Source organism: Zonotrichia leucophrys, chromosome 2 (genome assembly GCF_028769735.1).
Source record: "Zonotrichia leucophrys gambelii isolate GWCS_2022_RI chromosome 2, RI_Zleu_2.0, whole genome shotgun sequence".
Taxonomy (NCBI): Eukaryota; Metazoa; Chordata; class Aves; order Passeriformes; family Passerellidae; genus Zonotrichia; species Zonotrichia leucophrys.
In genome coordinates this window covers 56,638,036-56,655,983 of record NC_088171.1, presented here as the reverse complement: position 1 = coordinate 56,655,983, position 17,948 = coordinate 56,638,036, and positions in this window count along the sequence as shown.

The window sequence follows — 17,948 nt, the reverse complement described above, 5'->3', positions numbered from 1 at the left end:
GAGTCAGCCCTGAAATATAAACACGATATTTCTTGTAAGAAAGGGAGATTGTCATGATCGTATTTTGTGATTCAAATAGAACACAGATGCATAGATGGTTTCTGTGTGACTTTTGCTGGAAGCTTTGAAAACAGTTAATTGGGCTAGGTGTCTATCTCATATAAATGAGTCTAAACTTTATCAGATACCTATCTACATCTTTCAACAATTAAATCAGTTATTCAGTCTGTCTTTATTCATTTAAAGAGAAGAAGGAGTAAGAACATAACTATGCATGCCTATGTTACTGAAGTGATCCAAGGAAAAACTTATTAAAGCTTTTAAAAAGCTATGTAAATAATATGAATGGTAAGTGAAATTTATTTCCTTATAGACGATAATCACTCTATTAAGAAAAAATTATTATTTATGAATAATGTTAGAAAATCACTTTTGATTGTTAACACTTTCAATCAAAAATTGGCTAAATTAGTCAAGATTCATTAAATCTCTGATATAAGTTTTGCCACAGAAAATGCCAACTAAATTCTTACTGGAAATACTCTTTAAATGTCACAAGAACTTTATACCATCAGTAATAAAATGAAACATTTAAGTCCTAGCTTTGAACAAGCAGTCAAAGAAAAAGGATGAAATGGGAAGGACTACTATGATCACCCTTCAAAAAGTGACATTCATGCTCACTAACTTCTCCTCCTGAATTTACAAGACTTTCTTATACAGGAGCACAAGCTGTTCCACCCAGGCATATTTGCTGTTATCTTCATGTCAGTCCCTAGCTGGAAATTGTCCAGACCTTGCTTTCCTATAAGCTCACTGGGCTCAGCTGAGCTAAACCAGCTGTGACCAATCTCAGTTTAATACAGCAGAATAGTTTAAATACTATTAGCACTGTAGTCCATGAAGCTTATGGAGAAAAATGAACCATTTACAGCTCACCTGAGTGCGTGGATTTTTTTTTCTTTTGTGTGTTAAGGAGAGATCCAAAAAGTAAAGGTATTTGGAATGCTTTTGCTCCACCTGAAAATAAACATCTACTCTCTCTGAACATGAATCTGCATCTTCTCAGGTATTGAACTAAAAAAGAAGACAGAGTGATAAGAATTAGATGAGACAGACTAAATGCATATATAATGGAGAGAGTCAGATTTTAAGGGTTCTGGATTAAATGTATTTAAGTAAGAATCTGTAAATACTGTGGCTATTAAGAGCTAAATTTTGTATGATAAAAACCTTATGTGGCCCTAGGGTGTAATGTAAGCCAAAATTCCTGCCTCTCACCTCCATGCCACTGTTCATTAGGCCAGAATAATCAAACTAAAATGAATTTATTAACAATTAAAATAAAATAAACCAAGCATTGTTTAAAAAACTGGAAAAATAATCTAGTACCATTCTTTTTTATGAATACAACCACAAGTTGAGAAACTCAACTATGCTGGCAATTAACATCCTTCAAGTGTAGAATCAAATGTTTAACAGTACTGTAAGCCACAGGGAAAAAAAGCCTTATAAACAGGTGAAATAGAACTTCAAGGAATCTGACACTACAAATTATACTAAAATGTTTTTAAGAATAAATATAGAGCACGTGTCTTGATCAAACTGCAATACAAATAGAACAAAAATAGCCTTGAAAGACAAAGTTTAGTAAAGGGATAAAGAACTTCATGTGTTGCTTGTAACACATTACTGAAAAATTAACTCCAACTAACAATAATATGTGATTTGTTACATAAACTGTAAAAGGCTCACCAGTACTTCAAAGGACTGATAAATCAAACTCTGAGATGCAGATGAAAAATATGTGCAGTGTCATAGCTTTTCTTACCAGACCTTCTATATGTTATGTACATAGTCATAAGAAACAACTCAAATGCACAGGTGGTGATTTACTTTTTGTCATGGACTAAGAAACAATGCAAAATGCCTTCAGATACACCTATAAACAGGAAAAGTCAGTTTGGAAACTCTGTGTAGCTCTAATAAACTGTGTTTGTGTGGATAGAGAATGTACCTATTTGGATAATCGTAACAGATACAGCTGTCTATCTCATTTAGGTACTATGAAGATAATGAGGGATCTGAGCTTCTCAGCATAGAGCACAGAAGATGGGAGTTGAAACTCACTGATGACCAAATTCTCAATCATCTATTCACTGCAGCAAGGACAAGATGGCCACTATAATGCTTACTTGGTGTTCAGTACCTGTCCAGGCCTTGTACTGCAGTGTATACACAACCTTAAACCCTTAAGAACACCTTAGTTTGAGGTCTGAGTTTTATCATCCGTGGCAGCTGTTGTCACCGACAGAACACTCAGCCAGTAGTGCCACTGGCCAGCAGAGACTGGAGGGGCTGCCTCTGCCTCCTGCAGGGCTGGACTGAGCCCAGCTGTGCAGCTGTCAGAAGTATCTTCAACACTGAAATCAAAGCCTCATCTCCCAGACTTCACAAAAATGTGAGCCCAGACATACATATGTTCTCTTTCCAGCCTGTTTCTAGAAGGTATTTATGAATGGAATCTCTTCCTTTCTACAGCTGAAACCTATAGTTTCCCAGCCACACAGTGAGCAGAGAACCAAGTGAGCTCCTCTCTCAGCTGAAAAGCAGTAAACAGCAGTTTGGGTCTACCTAAGAAATGCAGCTTCTTTCTCAGCTGGGATTTCTCAGCCTTGGCTTGATTCTGTTCAAACTGGACTGCACTGTAAATCACTGCTAAAGAGCTCCCAAGGTTACAGACTCAGCTTACAGTTCCACAGTCCTACATCTGGAGTTTCACAGTGATTTAGGATCAAACCTGAGCACTGACATACCAGACAATTTTCTCTCAGCTGTGAGTCAACCCCAAAAGACCACTCCCTGGATGCATAAACAGCTGTTGTACAGCAGTACAGCTCCTTTGAGAGGGGGCTCAAGCAATCGCTCCACTGGTTCTTGGAGAGGGCCACACTGGAGAGCCTACCTTAGAGTCCTGCTGCAGAATAATCTAGAATTTCTTTGAGCATACTCCTAAGGAGATGATTGTGGCACAAAAATATATGCCTTTATACTGCAGGGAATATGGCATAAACCAATTTCAGAGGAAGGCAGGAGTTAGTGCATTTTATCTCAATTCCCAACACAACAAAACACACTTTCTTTCCCATGAGTGTGGGGAAAGCAAAGAGTGTGGAAGTAAAAAAATCAAGAATTACAAGTCACCAGGGACTATAAAAAGAAAACAATATATCCTGGGACTGTCCTCCGCATGACTATAGGCATTGATAATTGTCTGCAATTTTGGGAACATCAATCTTGGAAACACGTTTTTTAACAATTCACTCCATAGAAGCCACAGTCACAAGTATGTGTAATTTAGAAGTTTTCACACTACACTGTGTGGCACAAATGAGAAACCACGTAATATAATAGAAAAAAAAACCATACAGCTCTTACAGAAGCCTATCATTTGGCTCCAATCAAGTTGCAGGATAATCAGATGAAGTAAAAACAGGAGTCTGAGGATGAGAAGTTCAGAACATCTGTAGCACCCACAACTAAGGAAATCCTGCAGCTTGCTCTTTGCACACCTGCAACAACCACAGGTTTTTGCTCTTGAATAACCAAGACAGAGAATTGTTATTTCCTTCTCTGAGTGCAATAACAAAGATCTCTGCCTTCCTTCTACTCTTATCTACCCCCTATTTAATTTATCTGCTGTGTGCTTTTTTGTTGGGTTTTACATCAAGTTTCTCTCTCCCTTCTTTCTAATATTGCCTCTCACATCTCATTATTCATGCAGTTTCTGAGGTCAAAAAACAGAGACAATTCCCATGTTAGAAAATTCCACGTGATTTCAAACTTTGTTCCATTAAATTACTATCATCTTTCCCTCTCTCCACATTTCTTGAGTCTTGACATAGGGATATATCCTGTTGCATAGTATCCTATCCACGCCTATCATATTACACAGACCTTTCCCAGCATGATTTCTTTTTTTGGGTCTTCTCATTATTAATGACTTACCTCAGGTAACCTGTGAAGGCCCTGATTGATCCTCTTATTGTTCTCTGAGTATTCAGCTGCTTTCCATCCTGCAGATACCTCTTTATCAGTGATTTACAGCAAACTGCTAATGTATCTTACACCTATTACTCCAATGGTTGATATTTTATGGTTTGACTCACTTTTCAAACTCTTCTGTGATGGTAATTTTCATTCTTTTATCTTCATTCTGTGGGTGTTCCCCAGAACTCTTTTGTCACTTCTCCCTGCTCTTTTTCTCTTCTCCTTTGGCAACCAGCATTTTTATCTCCATTCACAGTACATGTTATCATTTGTTAGATGACAAATCATTGTATTACTCTTGTAATAGTTTTTTCTTGTGTATCTTTGATTTTATCTTTGCTTTTTTTCCCCCTTGTTTTTTCATGGATGAAAAAATGTCTACCATAATTTTATTTACCAAAGAATATATTTTCATAGTATATTGCCATATGGCACAGAGAGCCTGATCTACCTCTGAACAAGACAGTTCAGAGAGAGCCGTAGATGTGTAAATGCAGCTAAATTGTTCCTACAAACTGCTGAAATATATATATATATATATATATATATACATATATATACACACACACATATAAATGAATATACACACATACATAGATGAGATGTAAATATAAGCTGTATATACTTTGTTCCAGGCTCCTCACATTCCTCATCTGGCTCATATTTCATCACTGGTGACAGCTATAGGTACCATATCTACCCAAGCTGCTACTAAGGTGATTGATGTAGGGCAGTGGAACAGAAATTTACACCATTACTGGATTAAATACTTCCCGCAGGCCTCAAACAAGTGATTTACTAGAGGGACCCAGTTGTGGTCCCTACTTTTTAGTGAGAGATTCACATGAGCTAGAATGTTAGTAAGAAAGGATGACATTGTGAACAGTTTAAACATGAGTCAGACTGCTGGGAAGACCCAGGTGAGCTACTGTGGTCATCCCTAACTTGAGCTTTCTCCAGTGAGAATTAATCTCTGTTCCATTTGGCAGTTAAGGAGACCACACTTTTCAGGCTGGTTTCATGCTTTGTTACAGTAATTTGCTGTTTGCAGAGTCTGATCTCATATCTTTAGCTATGCCATACTAGCAACACCAGTTTTCCTTCAGCTTTGCCTTGTTCTTTTTTTAACCATAGTCCAAAACATCTGTGTAATTTTTTCAGTATAGTATGTTTGCCTTCCTGTTTACCTTTTTCACATTTGTTCTCAGTCTGTTCGTAACGATTAATTATTCCCAGGCCATTTGAAATCATTTCCCAAGGGCAAAAACTAGCTCAGAGAAACAGCAGAAGTTTCATCAGGATCTTTTATTTAGCAAATGCTGAAAATAATTGCCCAAATTCTTTGCTGTTTATTTTTTAATAAAGTATTCATAATTTAACTAATTCTTAAAACAAGATTAAATTGCCACAGATTATCTGTTGTTATTTATAACATGCAGAAATATCAATTACACTTAGAAGTAATTTAATACATTTGTTATATACATTATTCACATGAATACATGTACAATTAATAGTACACTAATAGCCAACAGAGCTAATGACTCTGAGTGTTGATTACCAGGTTTAATCTATCTAGATACAATTTTCATTGGCAGAAGCTCAGAATCAAAACTCAAATTTGTGTGATTGTGGAACACACAGTACATGTTGTTTTGCATAATGTTTTCAAGGAAGAAACAACATTTTCTGAGATTCCCACATAATCTTTTGTGTCTAAAATTTTCATTGCTACGTGGATTGAAACTGTATTTTTCCTACATTGCCAGGAGAAAAAACAAAATAGTGGAACAAAAGAAAAATCTACCTGGATAAAAAGATGATTATCATCATCCTTAAATATAGTTTTAGTATAAAAGAGAGGTCTGACAAAGAGAAGTTAATTCCAAAAGCACACACTGGTTTTTTTCAGGATGGTGGGACTAAACTAAATACAATACAGAGTCCTAGCTTTCCTAACATTAACTTTGGCTTACAGCTGGCCAATCTGATCTTTTCAGAGTCAGCCAACTTTCTCCCCATTCTTCCTGAACTGTTCTCTGTAAAACAGGGATAATGCTGATTACTTACATAATAGAGCTAATAGGGATGCTGACCTGAAGGCTTTGTGCTGACAGTATTTTGACCCAAGCACTATATTAAATAATAATAATCACTACAACTGCCAATATCTCCACTAAGAATTTTTCTGTGCTTTTTCAGAAAGACAGATATCTATCACGTCATATACACAATGCATGCATCAGATGACAGTCGTGGCAGGCTGCTAAACTTTCTACTGACTGGAAAAGAAAAAACGTAACACACAAACCTACCCAGAGAACTATAGGCTGCTCAGTCAGTGTAAGGCAAGATCACAGAGCAGATCCCCCTGGAAATTACCCTAAGGCACATGGAAAATAGAGATTGGTGACAGCCAACATGTCTTCACTAAGGACAAGCCGTGGATGGCAAATTCTGTGACCTTCTATGGTGGGATTACAGTATTGATGGATAAGAGAGTGTGACTGATATAATGTACCTGGACTTGTGCAGAGCATTCAATACTGTCGCACACAACATCCTTGGCTCTAGAATGGAGAAACAAGGATCTGACAGGTAGAGCACTCAGTGGAAAAGGAGTTGTCTAGATCCTCACACTCAGAGAATTCCTGCCAATGACCCAACATCTGGGTGGTAAGCAGTAATGAGTGCTGTCCCTGAGTGTCCATACTGAGAGCAGTATTAAGGTCTTTGTCAGGGATATGGACAGTGGGATTGAGTGCACCATCAGCAAGGTTTTTTCCTACAGAAGGAAGGAATATAATCTAAAAGGACCTTTACAGGCTTGAGAGGTGGGCCTGTGAAACCTCATGAAGTTCAGCAAGGTCAAGTGCAAGCTCCTGCATCTGTGTCAGGGCAATCCCAGGTTGGGCAATGAGGGAATTGAGTGGCCCTGTGCAGACAGACTTGGAAGAGCAGGTGAATGAGAAATTGAACATTAGCCAGAAATGTGCACTTACAGCCCAAAAATCCAACTGCATTCTGGGCAGCATTACAAGCAGTGTGGCCAGCATGTCTGGGGAGGTGATTCTGCTCCTCCATCTGCTTTGATGAGACCCCACCCAGAATGCTGCATCCAGCTCTGAGGTCCTCAGCACAGGAAAGACATGGACCTGTGTGGGCAAATCCAGAGAAAGGCTGAGCATCTCTCCTATGAAAATAGGCTGAGAAATTTGGGCTGTTCAGCCTGGAGAAGAGGTGACTTCAGGGAGACCTTATAAAACTTTCCAGTACCTAAAGGGGACCTACAAGAAATATGGGAAAGGACTTTCTATCAGAAAGTGTAGTGACAGGACAAGGAGGAATGGTTTTAAATCAGAGAAGGTAGATTTAGATTGGATATTAGGAAGTGAAGGTGGTAAGGCACTGCATGCATTTTCCAGAGAAAAATCCCTGTTAGTGGATTTTTAGTGGCTAGTCCCATCCCTGTTAGTGTTCAAGACTAGGTTAAATTGTGTGCTGAACAACCTGGTCTAGTGCAAAGTATGTCTGCCCACATCACTAGAAGTAGGTGACCATTGAAACTAGAGGGTCTTTAAGATCCCTTCCAACCCAATCCATTTTAATATTCTATTCTATGTTTTTAATTACTCTAAGAGGAGGAAAAGAGTCACTTAAATATGTGAACAACACACATACTATGTTTACTGGAAGTTAAATGTTGTCAGCTTTGACAGAGACATGAAAATATTGTTTAGAAAGTTGAATAATTCAATTTTACTCTAGACTGAAGTACATAGACCTTTTTGTTAATGTTGCAGAAGCATTATGAGGAAGTGTTCTGAATTAGTTTTCTTCTAAAGTGATACAATTCAAGGTCTGCTGGCCTGCAGCAGTTGGTGAAACATACTTGTTCCCTTTTATTCAGACCTGTAAGAGAGTTATAAAGTTGTGAAACATTAAAAAGAGTAGAATTCACTTCTCTTTTTTTTGGAGATTACAAATGGGAGGACATATTCCCATGTACAAAGAGCAGCAGGTAACCTCTTCCATGTCCCACATCCCACAGGAATGTCATCTGACACACGCCCCACCCCACTCTAGTCCTGAAGTCAACAACTAAGGCTCTCCTGAGTTCAGTTACAAGCTGGAAGAAATAACTTTATCATTTTATTCAGTGGTATTTAATTGATTCAGACTTTCTGGCCACCAATTTCCTCAGCAAACAGAAAACTTGCAATAGACATAACCAGAGATTTGAGACCTTCTGGAGACCTTTGCACACAGGACATACCTTTTGGTACAATGGTGGAGGTACTTATTTAATATTAATTTAATCATTATTATACTGGATTGAATAGGTAAAGACACTATTGCAGCATTCCACAGCTACAGGAAAAAAAGCTTAGCCATTGAATATATTGTTAGGATTGCTTTATTTTAAGTTCTGAGTGCCTGTATATCATACTTGACTACTAAATTTGTAATTAAATAAAATTAAACTACTAAAGTAATTGAAAGTAATCAAAATTACTAAGTAAGTTTGTCAATGACACTAGACTAGGGAGGAGTTATCAGCTCCCTCAAGGGCAAGGAAGCCCTGCAGGGAGACCTCAATAAATTAAAGAGATGGGCAATCACCAGCTCTATGAAGTTCAACAAGGGGAAGTGCTGGATTCCCACCTGGGATGGAGCAGCCCCGGAGGTGTGCATGGACTGGGGAACAAGAGGCTGGAGAGCAGCCCAGCAGGAGGAGATCTGGGGGTCCTGGCTGACAGAAAGCTGAGTGTGAGTCAGCAGTGCCCTGCCAGCCAGGAGAGCCAGGCGTGTCTGGTGGTGCATCAGGCACAGCATCACCCCCTGGACAAGAGAGGGGATCATCCTGCTCTGCTCTGCATTTGGGCTACCTCGCCTCAAGTCCTGGGGACAGTTTCAGGCACCACAAGGTAAGAAAGTCATAAAGCTGTTAGAGAGCGTCCAAAGGAGAGCTGTGAAGATGGTGAAGGACATTGAGGGGAAGCTGTGTGAGGAGCAGCTGAAGGCACTTGGTCTGTTCAACCTGGAGAAGAGGAGACTGAGGGGAGACCCCATCAGAGCCTGCAACTTCCTTGTGAGGGGAAAGCAGGTGCTGATCTCTTCTCTGTGGTGACCAGTGACAGGAATCAAGGAAATGGTGTGAAGCTGTGCCAGAGGAGATTTAGGTGGGATGTCAGGAGAAAGCTTTCACCCAGAGGCTGGCTGGACATTGGAACAGGCTTTCCAGAGAAGTGGTCACAGCACCAAGCCTGACAGAGTTCAAGAAGTGTTTGGACAACCCTCTCTAAACACATGATGTGATTCTTGGGGTGTCATGTGCAGGGCCAGGAGTTAGACTCAATGAGCCTCATGGGTCCCTTCCAACTCAGAATATTCTATGATTCTATGAAAATGAAAAATAATTGAATTTATCTTTGGTGGATTTGAATCATGAGTTTTTAGGTACTAAAGCTAAAATAAAAATAGCAAAGTGTTTCTGATAAAGATTGGTTCCAATGATAAAGTTCAAATAGTTACTGCTGACTTCTTGAAAGTCAGAGGATTTAAGCATTTTTGGTCTGACAGCCACTCTATCAACCATTTTGTACAACATTTTCCTTTAATCAAGTAGCAGGTTTGTTACTAAGAACCTCTACTGTTTTGCAAAAAGATACATGACAAGAGTTAATATATTAAATAGTTTGATTGCATAACATAGTCTCATGGTTAACATCAAGTAACACTCACTACTAGTACAATAGAAAATTTTTGGCATGAAAGCTTTATTCGTGTTTAGTACCGCCAGCAGTGAAGACAACAATAGTGGAAAAGAAAATGTGTAGGACCTTAGTCCCTGCACAAAGTCATGCTGTGTGACAACATAGCTGTCTGTCTCAGAGTCTTTGAGAGAGCAGGCTCTCTTTGCCGGTGCCCTGGAAGGGACTTATGCATAATGTTACTTTTTTTATTTAGCAATAAAACAGTTTACTTTAGGCCTGGCGAGGCCAATTATATTTTTGTGATTTGACTTTTATTTACCACAACATTTTCCCTTTTATTTAGGCTAAAAATCATCTGGCTCAACAGTTGTTTATAGATTAAGATCTCATTCTGGAAATTTATATAGAACTTAATAAAACAAGCTGTGGTCCTTGTCGAGAGTTTAGTTTATCCTAAAAAATGCATCTGGCACATGGCTTCATCGGATAAGAGAGATATCTGTGTTTTGAAACTATCACACCCACAAGTTAGAAAGTTACTTTTAAAATTCTTACACCTTCTATAGGCTGGATGCACGTAGACATCCTTGGTTCATTTCACATGCCTTGCACAAGCAAGGCAGCCAAAAGGAAATCTTTGGATATAGATACAAGCAGCAGAGCAGCATGTACATGTCTTCAAAGATTCTATTCCTGAGTTAACCAGTGCCCCAGAGGTGGAAATAGCATCATCCAAAACATCCATAGCACAAGCAATTCAACCAGCTGGCAGACAGTCCTCCCAGCACAATTACCCTTAAACAACACAACATATACTCTGCCAAGAGCAAGACTGAAGCCTAGAGCAGGTGTTAAATGGCTGATTTAACTAAATCCTCCATCTCAGAGTATCTGTGCTGAAACTACTAAATGTCTTTGATCATCTTTTCTACATCACGTGAAGTTTAAGAGACATGAGAATGTACTGCAAATTAAACACAGGGAAGGTTCTGAATCTAAGCACTTCTCTTTCTGACAGTATTTAGACTGAATAGTTCCTTTCTCAGGAACTCAGACAACTGTTGAAAGCTATTTACATATTCATTTAAAATCTTATGCACTAAAAGAAAATACAATTTATTCTATTAGCTGAAGCTGCCAGAAGAACATCCAGAGGAGAACAGAAACTCTTTTCATTGCCTCCATCTAGCAACATGTACATGCTCAGTCTGAGACAAAAGAAGAATTTGGGAGACCACTACCCAAATTCTTAACAACTCTCAAGGGCTGGGGAGTGCAGCCACATCTGTTCTGCTCATCACCTTTGAATCTTGTGTCTGTACTGCTGCTGAAACAGCAGGGAGATGCTGCAGAAATCGCATGGGCCTGGGCAGAGAAAGACAAGAGATGAAGAAGGGACTGAGGAGAGGGAGAGCAGCAGGACCTATAATGGAGAAGTACTGAGACCCCAAAGAAGTCAACATGGTTTTGTGAAACTGAATTGAATCCAAAGCTTCATGCCACCCCAGCTTGGGCCAAACCTTATGAGGCAGGAAATTATCCCCTGGAGCAATCACCATGTGTTGCTATTGACATCTCACGGGCGAAAGCCTTCCAGTGATGAAGATGAGGATGTCGTTCCCTCATGCTTCCTTTGTGAAGCTTCTTCACCTGCCATTCTTCCTTGTGTAAACTTGAAATCACTAAAATAGATTGTTCCTTTTATTTTGCTTATTATCATTATTATAATTTGCCTCCTTAATTAATGTTCCTGTGCCGAAATGGATGGTGGCATTCCTGAATAAATCAGCAAAAAATATCTTCCTGCTTCACAGCTGCATTTAGATCACATTTCTGAGTTTATGAGAGTGGGTGACTTGGAGAACTATAAAGGAAAGTTTAATTGTTTTCAAATTTGAAAATAATGGGAACTTGAATCCTCCCTCCCTAAACTGACTTTTTGCTATTTCTTTTTTTCCTAACAAATCTGCCAAGTTTTTCAGTGCTGTTTCTTTACAGCATTGAATTTGTTACAAAACAATAAAATTGAATTAAATGACCATAAGCTTTTTCAGCTTTGGTCCTTAAATATGCACTTGCTCATCTTTTTGTGTGCTGTCAAAACAAGCATGAATGCAGAGTATCATGTGTTGCTAAGCAGAGCACATAGTAATGGAAGCCTACCTCCTCTATCAAGAGGATCAAAATTTCAGAGGTTTCTTCCTCAAAAATTATATGTTGCATGAGGAATTGTTCAAAAAACCATGCCATTAACTGTGTAGTGGTGAGATTGCATGTGTCTCCCCAGCCCTGGTGATGAACTCTGTATTTCTCTCACAAGTCATGCAGCTACTAGGTGGGACTTGGAAGGAAAGATGGACTCATTTTTATGCTCTTCTATACCTCTTGAACTTGCTCTTCAAGTTACCTTGCAAGACAGAAGGATCATGCTGCGCCATTGGGACAAATAAAATAAAGAGTATGCATGGGAAAAATGTTCTCAGCAGGCAGCAGCTGGGAATATAAACCACTGCTCCAACTGATCCTGTAACTGCAGGAGGATAGTACACAAGCAGGACACAAAGCCAATGAAAAGAGGAAAAAATAGTATGTTTGAGTTGGCTAGAGTTTTGCTGAAGAGAGGGTTCTCATCCTCCACTTGTTCTCTCATTTCTGAGGCTGATTAAGGAAATCTGTCCTTGGGTGAAAAGAGCAACTCCCTTTGCTCTCAAAGAAACAAACACTGACCAAGTCTCTCTAATCAAGGTTTATGGAAAATACTGAAACTTGATTTAATTCCAATTGCAAGCTCTGTTCATGAGGTTTCCTTGTTTCTGAACCACATTTGAGAGATTTAAATGCTTAAATGTCACTGTCTTCTTCGTTCTTACTTTCCATATGCTACAAGAACAATACAGAGGTATTACTACACTCTCAATTTACTTAATGCAATTACCAAATAAGTGTTCCTTAGAACTCTATAAGTTTTCATTCAGGACTGCCGTGACAAAGCCAAGGCAAGAATAATTTTATAGAGGCAATCTGATATGCTAAGATCAAGATTCACAAATGGGGAGAGGAGTATTGCAGACAGCTCTAACAATTCGTAGCATAAGCAGGCTGTCTACTCAACAGCACCTCCTTAGAACACATGTTCCTTGCACACAATTCACAGAGGTCAAGTTTTTCTCATTACACGTTTTCAAGGACAAGGAGGGGTCCTGGTTGCAGACCAAGCTGTAAGAACTCCAAATGCTTATCAACTCTGTTTGATGTGTTTTCTTTCATGTTGCAAAACCCACTAGCCTCCCACACACCCCCAGTGTTTACATGGCTATACCATACAACATTTCAAACACTTATGATGTTCACATCATTGGGGCACTCCCTAACAACCAAATATGTGGGATCCCGCTTGTGCTCCGTCCATCTCTCCTGGATATTTCCTTAGCACTTCTGAATTGCAGTGTCTTTGATTCTCTCTCAATAAAGTCTGTGTTCCAATAAAACTGATATCCATGCATTCTTTGGGTTGAGCCTAATGTAGCTGATGGTCTCATTCTGTGCATTTATATCCATAGTGTGATCAAAGGATTTCTGAGAGTTTTCTATGCATTGCTCCTTTCTCTTTATCTCTCTCTCCTGTGCTTCACAACCCTCTCTCTTTTGCCGTCATTGTTTCCTCATTTATCTTCAGGTTCTCACCCAGACCTTCACCCTGGATCTTCTGCTTTCCTAGTTACTTTGATTTTGTTTCATTTTCAAACTTCATTGATGTTTATCCTATTCTTACACAATTATTGATCCTGCTCCATCATGACAGGAGAGTAAACACCTGACAGTACACAAATAAAAGGTAAAATATTTATCTAGATGGAAATTTCCTTTCTCTGTCCCTCCTCCCTTCTCCATGACTTTTGAAAATTTTCCTCATGTTAATGGCAACAAAAAACCTCCGTGAAATTGTTGCAATACATGTCAATGTCAAGGTAACTGATATCAGGAAACAGCTGTAAAATTAGCTCTTGTGTTTCCTAACATCTATTTCCTAACATCCATTAATAGAACTAATTATTTTTGTATCCAAATGTGTTCATAAATCAAGCAAATTACACTTATTAAAGCACTTTCATATAAGGAAGCTATTTACCAAAATACTTTTTTCATATTTCTGCTTTTTGTAATTCCTTTTATTTAGCATCTTAAATGCAAGAATTCCTAATGCCATAAGGAATACATGATTTAAATTGTTTGGCCAAACTCTGAGTGCTTAGTTCTTTCTTAATGACTCTTGACATCCCAGCTACTAAAGGTTATACTAAATACAAAATATCAGAGCACAGCCCAATAGATTGTTCTCAAAGTGTTTGCCCTCTACAGGCTATCATTACTGACCCAAAATAAACACACTCTGTATCTGTCTTGACAGAAAATACATTTAAAGTGTCCTGTTTATATGCTTTGATTTTGAGAACAAAAGAGTGTCCATGTAAATTCCTGTGTTTGTTTAACATACTTACATGCTCAACAGCCACACTGGTACAAACAGAGTAAGACAGAAAAAAGAAAACAAGAAATATCTAAACAAAGCTGCTTTGTTTTTGAACCTGCATCCTTTTCTCTGTGGTCACAGTCTTCAAAAAGCAAAACACATAACCTGAGGACTTTATCCTTTAGTCCAGTGCTGTACACCAGAAGCTGCTTTAACCATAAGGAGGCAAATGCTAAACCCCTGTCCCTCTCTTCATCCCTGTAAAAATCTATAGAGAGGAAAGAAACTGCAGGAAGGGAAGTGACCTTTTACAATGACAAATCATCCAGAAATGCTGATGTGGAAATCAATGCTTTACATTTCAGTGAAAAAGCACTTGTGGCTGCAATGCTTGAGACTGCATAGGAGCTAAATTTTGATTCTAAACCACAAAATCTGTCATTCTCTTTTCCTACCCATGAAATTTTGATTCTAAACCACAAAATCTGTCATTCTATTTTCCTACCCACTTCCCCAAGACAAGGAAAATCCCTAATGGCTTCAATTACATTTTCTCATACCACTGAAAATTCAGATTTTCAATCATCTGGCACCTATACAAACCAGAGTTGGAGATTTTCAGGCATTTAGACACCAAGTAGTTGCCACAGTTTTTGATAGCCTATTTCTCAGTGAAATACCAGTTCTTGACAGCGTCTATTAGCTAAATTCTTAATATTCTGGATTTCTTGAGCAAAGAGTGGCAGGTGGTAAAGATTAGTTACACTCTTGCCTTCCTGGTGGGGATTACTATTTTACCTTCCCTGATAGGTGAATTCACCCAATATCAGCCTTCACTCTAGTTTCACTCCAGTGAAACATCAGTGGCACAGTGTTATTGTAATGACTGTGAGCAGCAAGAACTTCAGTAGATGACACATTTTCTCTCCTGCAAGATAGGTGAGGTTTAATGGGAGCAGATAACTCAGAATAAATGTTACCAACTGTATTCACAAAATGTCAAGTGTCCAAAAACAGTGGTGCTAAGCCAATATAAATTCATTGTCATTGTATCCAAGTTTGTTTTTTTTTTTTTGTATTTTCAATTATTTATTTTTTCAATTCATTATTTTGTTTTCTGTATTACTGGAGCTTTGAATAAAGAATGCTTAGGTTAATATTTTGTCCTCCAGGTCTGAGTCTAATATGGTCTGCGTAATATACGTATATATTTATGTGTATTTTAAGAGTAGTGTGTAATCAAAAAGCAAAAACCAGTGAAAGACTTCTTCCAAAGACACTGCAAAATCAGGAGTTCTCCAAAATGACCCTTATTTTCCCTCCAAAATTAATGGTAACCCTGAATTAACTGTCTCCTTGCTATACCCCATGAAAATTATTTCCACTCACATTACTGTATTTTTTTTCATTTCTTAATTTAGAAGATGCTAAATATCATTAAGTACAGATGAAAATTTCAGGCATTGCACATCTGGCCTATGTGGCATGAGAAGTGACTGAGAAGTCAGACCACTGTCAGAACTGTACCAAGCCAGGCCTAAAAGCAAGTCCCTTGTGACCAAAGCCACACAAAGTAAATGGCTTCCCACAGTCAGAGTTCAAACAAAACAAAACAGTAAAGGTTCCTGGATAGTAGCACTGTTTCTGTTGACATCCCTGCTGTACTATTTGACCACTAGAAAGTACCATGAGATTTCCCAGAGATAGATCATGTCTCAGTGACAGATCTGATAGTCACTCATTATCTGGCAATGTAAGCTGGAAGTGGTAGGCTGAAGAGAAGCAGACACTGTCACAATTTTCAGGAAGGAAAATACAAAAATTACTTCCTTTGCAGATGGGACTTGGAAAATAAAAAGATTTAGCAAGGACGTTAACACTGAACTGCTAAAGTTCCTCTGGCAGGCCCTGACTGCGACCCCACTGCTGCCAATGTACTTCAGGAACTATGTGTTCTGTGTTCTGACAGAGATCAGATGTTCAAAATTGAGTTTAAAAGTTGCTAGCGTCCGGTTTGCTCACCAGTGCTGTCAAACAGTAATGAAAATCTTCCCTCACAGTGGAAAAACAGGGGGTTTTTGTCCATGAAAATCCTTTATGTCCATGTAAAGGACCTCTTTCTTTAAGATCTCTGTCATGGCCAATGTCTCACATTGCACATCTTCACTTATCCTACTTTGAGCATGAAATCAATATTGTTGTATCCTGTAATAATTAAAGAAGCTGAGAAATCTGCCTCAGGATCTTCAAGTTTACTGTAAAAAAATTCCAGACTGGTTGTTTTGTTTGAATTTAAGGATCATCAAAAAGAATCATAAAGGTAAAGGTATCATAAAAATTATCATCACCTCAGATGCCTCTTAAAAACAAATATTGTTTTACGGTAATATAACAAAAATATTCTAGACTTTTAGAAAAAATTGAACATTTCACTGTTTTCTTTATCTAGTTATACATAAAATCATAGGATCATAGAATGGCCTGGGTTGGAAGTTATCTAAAAGATCATCTAGTTCCAATCCCCCTGCCAGTTGCAGGGACAACTTTAACTAAACCAGGTTGCTCAGAGCTCCATCCAGCCCAGCCTTGACCACCAGGGGCACATCCACAGTTTCTCTAGGCAATCTGTTCCAGTGCCTCACCACCCTCTTAGCAAAGAATTTCTACCTAATATCTAATCCAAAGCTATTCTCTGTATGTTTAGAGCCATTCCATCTTGTCCAGCCGCTATATGCTCTTCTGAAAAGTGCCTCTATATCTTTCTTGTAGATTCCCTTCAGATACTGGATAGCTGGTGTTGGGGATGCAGAGCTGAATGCACACTGCAGGTGGGATCTCACCAGAGCAGAGTGGGTGAATCACCTCCCTTGCTCTGCTGCCCGCACTGCTTTTGGTGCAGCCCAGGATGTGATTGGCTTTCTGGGCTGTGAGCATGTATTACTGGCTCATATTCCATTTTTCATCTGCCAGCAACCCTAAAAGCTTCTTGGCAGGGCTTCTCTTGCAGCTTTCTGCTCATCACCCAGCCTGTACTTACAGCAGGGCTTGCCCCAGGCACAACACCTTACACTTGGTCTTACAGAGCCTCATGGAATTCCTATGGGCTCACTTCCCAAACATGTCCAGGTCCCTCAGGATGGCATCACATCCCTCAGGTGTGGCAACCACACCACTCAACTTGGTGTCATCTTCAGACTTGCTGAGGGTACACTCAATTCCATCATCCATACCATTAATGAAGATGCTAAATAACACTGGCGCTAATTTGGATCCCAGAGGGACTCCACTGGTACTGATGCCCATTGGGAGTCTGAGGCATTGACCACTACCCTTTGGATGTGACCATACAACTTTCTTAGCCATCTCACAGTCCGCTAATCAAATCTATCTCTCTCCCATTTAGAGAGGGAGGTATTACAGAAAACTCTGTTGAAAGCTTTGCAGAAGTCCAGATAAATATCATCCACAGCTCTTCCTTTGCCCATTGATGTAGTCATTCCATCATAGAAGGCCACTAAGTTTGAGTTTCTTCTACATTGTAATTAAACTATAATGTTACATAGACAGTTTCAATGGATGATCTTAGGTGAGTTTAGAAATGTTAGGAGGTGATCCAAGTTATGAATTTAATATCTGTAAAAAGGTAATTCATAGAGATGGTACTGCTGCTTCATGTCCCTTATCATATCTGCATCTTGCCCACATCTTCC